Genomic DNA, 11,945 nt, shown 5'->3' on the forward strand with positions numbered 1-11,945 from the left:
TAATCATTGAAGTGGTGTTTTGTCCCCTTTGACACGTTCTGTTGGTTAGAAGCAAGTCACAGGGTCTACTCATACTCAGGATGACGGAACGAAGACCAGGAGGCAGGGGTCATGGGCACCATCTTAGAGCCTACCCACCATACCGGATGTTTGGCTGATGACTGAAAAGAATGGGACAGGTTACAGACCAAAGAAAGGATTGATTCAGAGCACTTGGAAGAGGTGGACATGAGACCGGCATAACAAGCGGACAGGGTACCCCTGCTTTCTCAGAGGCCTCAAAGCGGTTCACACTTGAAAAAAGGTAGTTGGTAGAGATTATCAACACCAAGAGTCAGTTTCAGTGGTATGAGTAAATACTTCTTGAAAAACTGCATGAAAACACTGTACCAGTTGTCTGCTCATGGACTGTAAATGTTTGTGTTATATTTGTTGCTTAAACATGGCTTCATATCTGGCTTTCACTTTTAAGAAGTACTAACCGAGCACTTCCTACGTGCCAGATATCATGCCAGAAACCAAGACCAGAGTCAGGGTTCCAGGGGAGTACAAGGAAGCAAATGGAAAAATGACTGCATTATCAGCTGGAGCTCTTAGGGCAACTTAAGAGCCCAAGTTTCCTAACTGGATGGAAAGGAGATTAGTGGACACTAAACTTAAACAGAAAGCAAAGCTCACATATTTGAGAACTCTTAGAAAGAAGCCAGGAAAGATCACTGATAGAATGGAATAGAATGATCAATTTAGGCTAGCTTCAAAAATAAAAGGAATCATATTTACCAATAACCTTAGCTTTACCAGAAAGTGAAATGATTTGTCTTAATCCCCAAACTATTCATCTTCATGATCTTTTCCATGAAACCCCCTCTCCTTTATATAATAAATTTGCTCTGGCCATTCTTACTGACCTTTCGGGGACCTGAAAATAGAATCTGTTGACTTGAACATTAGGGGGTCATTGACAATGTTCAGATTACTATGGACCAAGCGTTAAATGGAATTAATTTAGAAAAAGTTCGTAGAGGTAGAATTTTTAAGGTATCCTAAAACAGCATGCAAATCCATGTCAAAACATTAAAGAAAAAGGAAAAAGTTGGTAGGCACTAAGGCCCTCCTATGTATGAAGAAACTATCCAGTTCTGAAGAGGTACTTGTATTATTTTCCTAGGGCTTCTGTAACAAAGTACCATAAACTGGGGAGCTTAAAACCATGGAAATATATTGTCTCGGAGCTCTGGAGGCCAGATGTCTGGAATTAAGGTGTTTGTGGCACACGTTCCCTTTCTCCTAACTTCTGGTCGCCTTAGACATTCTTTGTCTTGTAGATACATCACTCCAGTCCTTGGTCCTCACGTGGCCTTCTTCAGTGTCTTCACATTGTCTTCTGCGCATGTCTATCTATCTGTTTCCAGATTTCACTTTTTTACAAGGAGAGTAGTATAGAACTCACCGTAATAACCTTATTTTAATTTGATTACTTCCTTGGAGACTCTATTTCCAAACAATATCACATTCTCAGGTCCTGGGACTTAGGTCTTCAGTGTCTTTTCCAGGAGACCTTTCAACCCACAGTAGCATGTTAGTTTCAGAACTACTGATCCCACAAAAAATCCTCAACTGTTTATGATCTCTCCTCTCTTGTATTCTTACTATGACTTTTCCTAAACTGGAACGGCTCTTGCTAAATCCTGGCTCTTCAATGACAAAGTATCTTCAGTGGAGATATTTTGTGATGTTGAAATTTCTTTCATCAAAGCAGGAATTGTAGCGGGGTTATCTTTCCCAGGGTCCCAGACCCAGCGGGCACGTGGTAAATGTCAAATGATTATCAAATAAGTGATCACATGTGCAATCGTAGAGTTTGGATAAGGATTTGTTTCTTAGAAATTTGTACACATTTACTGTAAGCCTGAACTCAGTTTTTTAACGTATTTCCCATATGGTGTATTGCAGTATAATTCTACCCATAGGCTATTATAAATCCGTAGAGGGAAAAGAAAGTCTTTCCATGAGCAGAGAAAATCTCTTCCAGCAGAAGTAGCGAACACCACCTGAAGCATCCAAAAGGGGAAAATTAGGCCAAACAGTTTTAAAATCATCAGGGCTGGCAACAACGATGAAGCCCAAGCCACTGTCACAGGCTTCTATTGTCAGGGACCCAAGTGGCAGTGGAATCAGAGATGAAACTCGGGAGTAATTATTTGGGGAGAAAGCTAGACTGATTTCTTTATCATGCTCTTCTGACTTTCAGTTAAGCATTTTTCTGCCTGCTCTGATTTTGTGAGGCTACTGAAACTGAAAACATTTCCATACTCAAAATTTCCTTTTGCCAGGACACATGGTTTAAAGATTTTTAATCTGATAGTAGTTCTTTAAAAATCTTTGAGTATCTTTTTTAGACAGAACTTTAAAACGTGGTTTACTTTTTTACCTTGTAAGAGTAAGAAGAAGTCAAAAGAGGAGACAAATCAGAAGGTTAGAAAGTCTTCATCTTAGGAGCGAAGGGGATATTTTATCGAATTAAACAAACAATGCATTTAAACCGGGGATCACGTTACTGAGGTATTTTCAAAGGCTAACCCGGAATGCGTATTGGAGCTCCTGCCACTCTGTTCCAGCTGCTAACCCTTTTCTCTCAGGCTGGGCCCAGCACTCCCAGATCCTCAGCATCTTAAAAAGAAGGTGGCAATCTGGGTTTTTAATCTGGATAACTCAGTGTGCATGTATGTCCATGCATGAGCATGTATAAGTGAGGGGGAGCCAAGCCAGAGCTGTAGGTCGAATTTGGCCCACAAGAAGCAATTTGCAGCCTCTCTTCTAAACAGAGTACAGTATTTTGGCAAGAGAAATTTGTCCACACGGAAAATATGTTAAAAGAATTAATTAGGCCCCGGATTTATCTGAACTGTAATCTTCCCTAGTTTGATATCAGATTTTAAGCAGCAAATGAGAGCTAAAGTATTAACTGGAAGAGTGACATCATTCTACTAACGTGATTTTTTTGTTGCACACCTATGTACCTTAGGCCTTCTCGGGTATGGGGAGTTGGGGGCATGAGGGAGTGGAACCATATTGAATGCAGTGAAGTGAGATGCCTTTGCTGGAAGAAGCTACATTAAAGTTAAGAGACAATAGACTGATGGGCTTTTTGATCAACAGTCCCTTCAACAATTGTGACAGATGATACTTTGGCATACTGTCACTACACAATCCTAACTACTGAAGATATCAGGAAATGTCATCCTAACCCTCAAATTACTTACTTAAACTACAGCAGGGAAACGTACCTGCCCAGGCCAGGCTGCATTCCCAGATAGTTCCTCTTGATTCTACATTCGTCTAGCATGTATCATACATGTATATTATGATAGGTGGGTATCTTAAGCTTAACAGTAGACTAGAGAGCTGTACCTAACTAGGAAATACAAAGATGGGGGCGCCTGGCTGGCTCACTCGGAAAAATAGGTGACTCTTGATCTTGGGGTTGTGAGTTCGAGCCCATCAGGTGTAGAAATTACTTTTAAAAAATGTACAAATGACAGTGATGCCTTTTTATTTTTACCTAAGAAAAGTCTTATCTGGTTCAGTCGCTGATAAACATCTGACCCAAGGTGAAAAAGATTTTTTTATATTCTAGAAAACCTGTCAAACTTCCTCACAGTCTTAATGAGTAATTTGTTTAGAATTGTCAAAACAGTAGCACACCTATTAAAATTTTACAGAACTTTCCTTGTAGGCATGAAGGTTATTATAACAGAAGGGTTTTCTATGAAAAGTCTTAGTCTGTCAATTGTTTAAAAATCATTAAAATTCTGTCCATAGGAATGTTTGTTTTCATGTGTTCAGATGTTTATTTCCCAACTTGGCATCAGATTTACATTAACTTCTTAATTATTATAATTACTTAATTTACTGCTTTCGGGATTTAAAAGTCGATTTTCCTCATTAATTAATAGGTGCTAGAAATTAAAGCTAGAGAGTTTAATTATGAGATCTGGTTATTAACATTAATCTCGTTTTTTTTTTAATTTGCTGGGAGACATTTCAAATATGTAGGAAAGTAGGAAGATCAATATAATAAAAACCTATGAACCTGTCACATAGATTTAAGTCAATTACACTTTGCTGTGTTTGCTCCGTGTTCTACTCAGACATTCTGACATTCCAACCCTAAATACATCAGTATGCATTTCTAAAACTGACATTTTTGTAACTGCAAGGTAAGCATTTTTTTAACAAAGTTATCAATAATTTTCTAATATCAGCTACTTTCCACTCAGTCTCTTATTCAAATTTCCCTTGTTCTTTCCCAAATATCTTTGATAAGCCAGTTCACTTAAATCAAGAATCACTCAAGGTCCCTGTGTTGTATTAGGTTGTCTCTTAAGTCTCTTTTAATCTTGAGGAGTTCTCTCATCATGTTTTTTTCATGACACTAAGTTTTTACAAACTGGGACACATGTCTTATAAAATAATCACAGGATTTACAGCAAGTCTCTAGTCCTCTGGCAATTCCTAGTAAGTGGCTCGAACCATCCTAGCACTGGGGATAGAGAGAAAAGTTGGATATATCTATATGTATTTGAAGCACTTGAAAGTATCAGAGTGCTATCAAAATATTACAGGGCCAAAATTTGGGAGGAAAGAAGCCTGAATAGATGTACTTTGCATAGGAGGCTGCTTTTCAGCAAGAGGTATTAGTGGCTTCTAAAGTTTAACATTTTCCAAGGAAATAATGCAGAAGATTGGGGATTTTGATAGAAAAGGGAACTATTTTGAAAAGGACTACATGGGGGTATCTGGGTGGCTCCGTCGGTTAGGTGGCTGCCTCTTGACTTTTTTGCTCAGGTCCTGATCTCAGGGTGGTGAGACTGAGTCCCACACTGGGTTCCGTGCTGGGCGTGGAGTCTGCTTGAGATTCTCTCTCCCTCTCTCTCTCTCTCCCTCCTCCTGCTTGTAGTGTCTCTTTCTCAAAAATAAATAAATCTTTAAAAAAAGGACTAAATGTGAATTTGAGAGCCAAATACAAGCAGTGAAATCAAGTCATAATTTTATGGGCTTAATAGATGGGCAGAAAAAACTGGTGAACTGAAAGCTCGGCCTGAGGGAAATATTCAGACTGAAGCACAAAGAGACAAAAGGAAGCATAGTATAGAAGAGAGTCTGTGAGATATTTATGGTGCTATGAAAAGGTTGAAGGTATGTGTATTTGGAATCCCCAAAGGAGAAGAGAGAATAGGACAGAAGTACTATTTAACGAAATAATTTCTGAGAACTTACCAAGGCAGAAAGATATTAGCTCTAAAATTCAAGAGGCACTACAGACTTCAAGCCGGAAAAATATAAACCCACACCAGTGCAGTTCATTAAAAAAACAAAAAACAAAAACAAAAAAAAACCCTTTTAACGCTTGTAATAGAACATGACTCCTATTTTTTTTTCTAATGTGCACCCAAGAATAAGAGAAGGAATGAATGCATCTTTAGTCCTATACTCAGAGGTAGAGCCCGCGGTGAGCATGTGTGTGTGGTTGCTGGGTGTGAATTACCCAGACCGCTTTGTGAGCATTGTGAGCTTGGAGCCCGAAGCACAGAGGGAGTAAATTGCTTCCTGGACCCAATTCCATTGTGCTTGGGGGCAGGTTTTCTAGCACCAGCCAGTTCTCCTGGCCTCCATTCCTTTCTGACCCTGTGTACCCAGAGATAGGGTCAGAGTCCACAGGGTAAGGGTTCACTCCCACAAGACGGCCCCCTCCCCTGCTTTGGACAGTTTTTAAGCCCACCTCTCCCTCTTCCATTCTGCCCCACATTTGGGCAAGCTGGTAAGAAAGCCCAGGGACTGGGGCATCTGGCTGGCTCAGTTAGTATAGTTGCGACTCTTGATCGGGGTCATGGGTTAGAGCCCCACGGTGGGTGTAGAGATTACTTAGAAACACGGTCTTAAAAAGAAAAAAAAAACCCAGGTGCTCTTGTCTTTGGCAGCAGATGAAAGTTCGAACCTTGGCCTGTAAGCTGGAACCCTTACTCCAGCCCCACTCCCCGACGACCACAAACATTTCAAGCCAATCTTCTTTCCCTGCTTTCTCAAACCATTCTCAGACCAGCTTGGGAAGCCAGCCCTGCTCTACCCCGTAAGCCTCGTGATATGTGTAATAAACCTTCCATACCTTCCGGGTGTGTGTGTCCTTCTCACTGTCATCGTCAGAAGTCAATCTTAAGGGTTCATTTCATCCACAATTTCACTATAGATAAGAATAGTGAAAGTGATCAGAAAGAGATTACCTCAAAAAGAACACTTGGGACTCGTAACTGACTTCTCAACAGAAACGACAAAATCTAGAGTATACTGATTTTTTTTAAAGCACTGAAAGGAAACAACTGTCAAAGTAGAATTCTATGTCCAGAGAAAATTTGTTGCAGAAGTGAAGGGGAACAAAGGCATTTTCAGACAAAAACTGATAGTCGTCACTAGCAATCCCACACTAAAGTAATAATGGAGGGTTTTATTCCCTAAGGTAGTTGTTCTCCACCAGGTGGGGGGTGGGGGGGACGATATTTGGAGACATGTTGTATTTGTCACAATGAGGGTGGGGGTGAGAAGTAGAGGTGCTACAGACATCTACGTAGAAGTCCGGGGATGCTGCCGAACTTCCTACCGTGCACAGGACAGCCCCCCAAACAAATGAATTCCCGGTCCCAAAATGTCAGCAGTACTGCAGTTGAGAAACCTTGCCCTAGAGGAAGGGAAATTTAGGATGACGTAGACACTGGTACACGTTTTGTAGCAGCTCTCTTCACGCTTTCCGAAGCCTAGAAACTACACGCAGATCCCTTCTGTGGTGAATGGAAAGCAAACCGTAGTAGGTCCCTATGATGGGCTACTACTCAGCATTAAAAAGTTATGGATAGGGGCACCTGGGTGGATCACTGGGTTAAGCCTCTGCCTTCAGCTCAGGTCATGATCCCAGGCTCCTGGGATCAAGCCCCGCATCCTGCTCTCTGCTCAGCGGGGAGCCTGCTTCCTCCTCTCTCTCTGCCTGCCTCTCTGCCTCCTTGTGATCTCTGTCTGTCAAATAAATAAATAAAATCTTTTTTAAAAAAGTTATGGATACACACCAAAGACAAGTGAATCACAAAAGCATTATGCCAAGTGAAAGAAACCAGTCTCAACTGGTTACCGATGTACGATTTCATTGCTAGGACATTCTTGAAAAGACAAAACTAATGTTGGGGAACAGATCAGTGGTTGCAAGGCTTTGGGGTGAGAGGAAGAGCGTGTGACTACAGAAAGATAGTATGAGGGCATTTTTTTGGTTGTGTGTCCTGATTTGGGTGGTGTTACCTGAAAATAATAAAATTTATAGAACTGTACACCCGAAAAAGGTCTTTTCTGTTACATGTTAATTTTTTAGATACAACGGAAATATGCTTTAAAAAAAATTTTACTCAAAAAAAGAAAAACTTTATTCAGCCAAATTGTATGTACCAAGGCAATGAGGCCTGACAGTTTAGCCTAATCTAAAAGTAAAATTTGGCTTATCGTATACTCGTGGTTCTTAGCCAAGGGTCTGTGTAAAACAGAAGTTTTTAAAATAATAACTGCCGGGGCGCCTGGGTGGCTCAGTGGGTTAAGCCGCTGCCTTTGGCTCAGGTCATGATCTCAGAGTCCTGGGATCGAGCCCCGCATCGGGCTCTCTGCTCAGCAGGGAGCCTGCTTCCTCCTCTCTCTCTGCCTGCCTCTCTGCCTGCTTGTGATCTCTCTGTCAAATAAATAAATAAAATCTTTAAAAAAAATAAAATAAAATAATAAATGCCTATGCCTTCCCTGGTTCTCATTCACTGGGTCAAGACTAGGGCCAGATATGTCTTTTAACACAGCTCTGTAGGCATTTGTCCTGCATCAAGTGGAAAATAACTGATTTCAACTCACAAATTACTACAAAACCTCAGAATGTTATTTCTCACAAGCCAACTGCTATAATAATGGCATCAGAAAGGTCCACATTATTTTCTGTGAAAGGTACTGGTTGTATCAGTCTAGGTAGTTTAACTGCTTTAACAAACACTCCCTAAGTCTGAACCATTTCATGCAGTAAGTGTCTATATCTTGGTCGTGTCAGAATACACCAATGGTAATACAAGGGTAAGCAGATGGCCTTGCTTCACCCAGTAATTCAGGGACCTTGGCTCTTATCATTTGGTGGCTTTGGTCTGACCTTTATGCCTTAGTGTCCTCCAGGCCTGGAAGCTGTACATCTCCCCTCTGCCTACATTCCATTGTCATTCAAGGGTATGGCTCCACCTTCAAGGGAAATTGAAAATGGAGGCTAATTGTGATCCCAGGAACACAAAGAAACTGCCACAGTTGAATGTTCTTCCTCTACAGGCGAATGGAGGGCATGTGCATGTGACTTTGCAATGATCTGAGTGAAGGACGATGGATAATTTTATACTTTCTGTAGTTTAAAACTCATGTCAAGACCATCCAATCAGCGTAAAACAGTCAAGTTTCCAAAGCGTTGTGTGTTCCAAAAAAAGACTAGAAAACACATGAAGGAATTGAACTGAGTCCCAAATTCCCCTTTGCCAATGTAAGTACATGCTAGCTTCAGCAGCAATGACACATCTTGGCACGACTCTCGGACCATTTTCTTTTCCTTCTTACTCCCAATAAGTCTTTTGCATGTGACCTTCAAGAACCCAGGAGCTGGTCTTGCTGTAACACTCAGAGTCTAGGTGTCATATCTAGAAGTAACTTTTTGGAAACCTTCCAGGCTTTAGAAGCCTCCCACCCCATTCTTGCTTTTGATCACAAAGGCCTGCTGACATCACCCATGATTGTTTCCCGTGTACTCCAGGGAATGAACTTGTCCTGTAGGTTTGGTCATCTCTGTTCTATTCTGTTTTCTTCCCTCCCTACCACGTGCACTTGGAAGATCCCATTCTCTACACATTTCTTATGACAGTATGTGAAAGTATTATCCATAAGTCTAACGTGTACCATCTATCTTCACACAAGTGATAAATTGGGTGGGGTCTGTGTGATGGCATTCCAGAAGGGCTCCAAGAAGAAATCACACACGGAATGTCCCATATCTCCCTCCCTCTCCACTTCGCCACTAGAGAAATGATTCTTTGGCTTGTGTGACAGTGATGCCTGCAACATTTGTATGTGTGTGAAAATGTGGAAAGGGGAAGAAATGGAAGAATAGAGATTGTGATCTCCTGAGAGAGGAATTTATCCCCTCTTTTCTGAGAAAAGCCTACATATCAAGCAAAAAGAATAATGGGCACCTCTTACACACACACGGAGCAGACAGCCTTTGTATTGATTTGAAAGCAAATTTTGTTTCTAGGACCTGATGACTTGCAAAGGATTCTATGCTACCTCCTTCCTGAAAAGCTGAATGGAGTGACATAACTGGACAGTGTTTTTCCTCTCTCTCATAATCATTAGTAAAGGGATGACTCCTGCGACCAGTCCTTCCACGTAAGTGTTTTCAGGAGTCAGGAGAGCGAGTCCTCCAAGAGGCCCCGGCCCGGGCTTCAGCATGAGGTCAGTGTCAGAAAAACATTGTAGGGTTATGACTTCGTAGGGGTAGGATTTCACATTTAAAAAACCAGCAAAATTTGCTTTCGTTGGGGATTGAGATGTAAGACCTCGGTCTCAGCATATGGGTGAAAAAAAAGGAATAAGAAGATACATGTGTAGACGGACAAAATTGATGTCCACTAGGCAGTGGCTGTGTGGTTTGCAAGCGCCTGTGTCCCTTGTTCCCTCCAATTCCCCATGCTGTCCCTCTTACACTCTCATAGGGAGCCCAGCAGAGCACTTGTCTCAGGGTTGGTGTCCAGTACTGAGGGCAATCCTCGTGAAAGAGAAAATTGTGGGGTTGAAGGAAATGCGACATTTCATAAACCGCGGGAGACATTAAAAAGACGCCTTGAAGGGATTGAAATGGCGAAGGTTGAAAGAGAAATGAAACCCAAATAACACAGAGAAACATGTTATGTTTGAATTTGAGCTTGAACTATTTGAGCATCGCTGAAGAGGCTGAAGCAATCTGGTTTCGTAACACAAGGGCACTTTCCTTTAAGCAACTACCTGCCATGTCCAAGTTTCTTGAAACAATATAAATGACTTTACTGATAACCACCGAGTGTGCCAAACCCTCTAAATCTTAGGGTAAAAATCTGACCTATCACGATCTCCTGCAGGGAATGTTCTTTTGTTTGTGCGAGGCTCAGTGGAGTTGGAAAATTGTTTCTGTGTTTATTTCTGAACAAAGAGAAACTATTCGCAGCCCGCTGTAGCAAGAGGGTCAGCCACTGTCACTTGCGTTTGGCAGACACTCACAGGTAGGTAAGCAATGGGAAAGCTTTGTGGTGGAAGCAAATGGAAGGCTTCAGGTATGCTCCAGTTAGAGAAGTCGCTGGCCTGGGGAAGCTGGGGGCAGGCTAACAAGAAAGAGGGACATCCTAGTGGTTATACTGAAGAGCGAATTTGCCTTTCTCTAGTGAGCCCTGAGTTGGAAACAGGGGCAGATGTTAGGGAAGTTGGCAGGTCCTGACCATTCTTTTTTTTTAATTTCAGTATAGTTGACATACAATGTTACATTAGTTTCGGGTGTACAACATACAGATCCGAGTTCTCTATACCCTATGCTATGCTCACCACAGGTGACATCTGTCACCATACAGTGCTATTACCATTATCATTGGCTATATTCCCTATACCGTGTCTTTTATTGTTGTGACTTACTCATTTCGCAATGGGAAGCCTGTATCTCCCACTCCCCTTCACCCGTTTTGTGCGTCCCCCGCCCCCCTCCCCTCTAGCAACCGTCCGTTGGCTCTCTGTATTTATAGCTCTGATTCTGCTTTTTGTTCATTTATTCATTTGTTTTGTTTTATTTAGATTCTACCTATGAGTGAAATGATACAGTATTTGTCTTTACCTGAATTATTCCACTTAGCATAATGTGCAATAGGTCCATCCATGTTGTTGCAAATGGCACACTCTCGTTCTTTCTATGGCTGAGTAATATTCCATTGTGCGTACATGCCGCATTTCATTATCTCTTTGTCTATCGGTAGATACTTGGGTTGCTTCCATGGCTTGGCTATTGTAAATAATGCTGCTATAAACATAGGGGTGGATGTGTCTTTTCAAGTTAGTGTTTTTGTTTTCTGTGGGTAAACACCAAGCAGTGGAATGATTGGGTCATATGATACTTCTACTGTTAATTTCTTGAGGAACTTCCATACTGTTTTCCAGAGAGGCTGCACCAGTTTGCATTCCTACCAGCAGTGGAAGAGGGTTCCCCTTTCTCTGCACCCTGGCCAACACGTGTTGTTTCTTGCATCATTAATTTTAGCCATTCTGACAAGTGTGAGGAGGTATCTCATCGTGGTTTTGATTTGTATTTCCTTGGTGATGAGTAATGTTGAGTGTCTTCTCATGTGTCTGTTGGCCATCTGGATGTCTTCTTTGGAGAAATGTCTATTCAGGTCCTCTGCCCATTTTTAACTTAGATTATTTGTTTTTGTTTTTGTTTTTTTTGGTGTTGAGTTGTAGGAGTTCTTTATATATTTTGGATATCAACCCCTTAGAAGCTATATCATTTGCAAATATCTTCTCCCATTCAGTAGGTCAACTTTTCATTTTATTGATGATTTCCTTGACTGTGTAAAAATGTTTTATTTTGATGTGGTCCCCGTAGTTTATTTTTGCTTTTGTTTCCCTTGCCTTGGGAGACATATCTAGAAAAACATTGCTACAACCAATGCCACAGAAATTACTGCTTGTGCTCTTGTCTAGGATTTTTATGGTTTTAGGTTTCACATTTAGGTCTTTAATCCATTTTGAGTTTATTTTTGTTTATGGTGTTAGAAAATGGTCCAGTTTCATACTTTTCCATGTAGCTGCCCAGTTTCTCACACCAT

Source organism: Lutra lutra, chromosome X (assembly GCF_902655055.1).
Source record: "Lutra lutra chromosome X, mLutLut1.2, whole genome shotgun sequence".
NCBI classification, from domain to species: domain Eukaryota; kingdom Metazoa; phylum Chordata; class Mammalia; order Carnivora; family Mustelidae; genus Lutra; species Lutra lutra.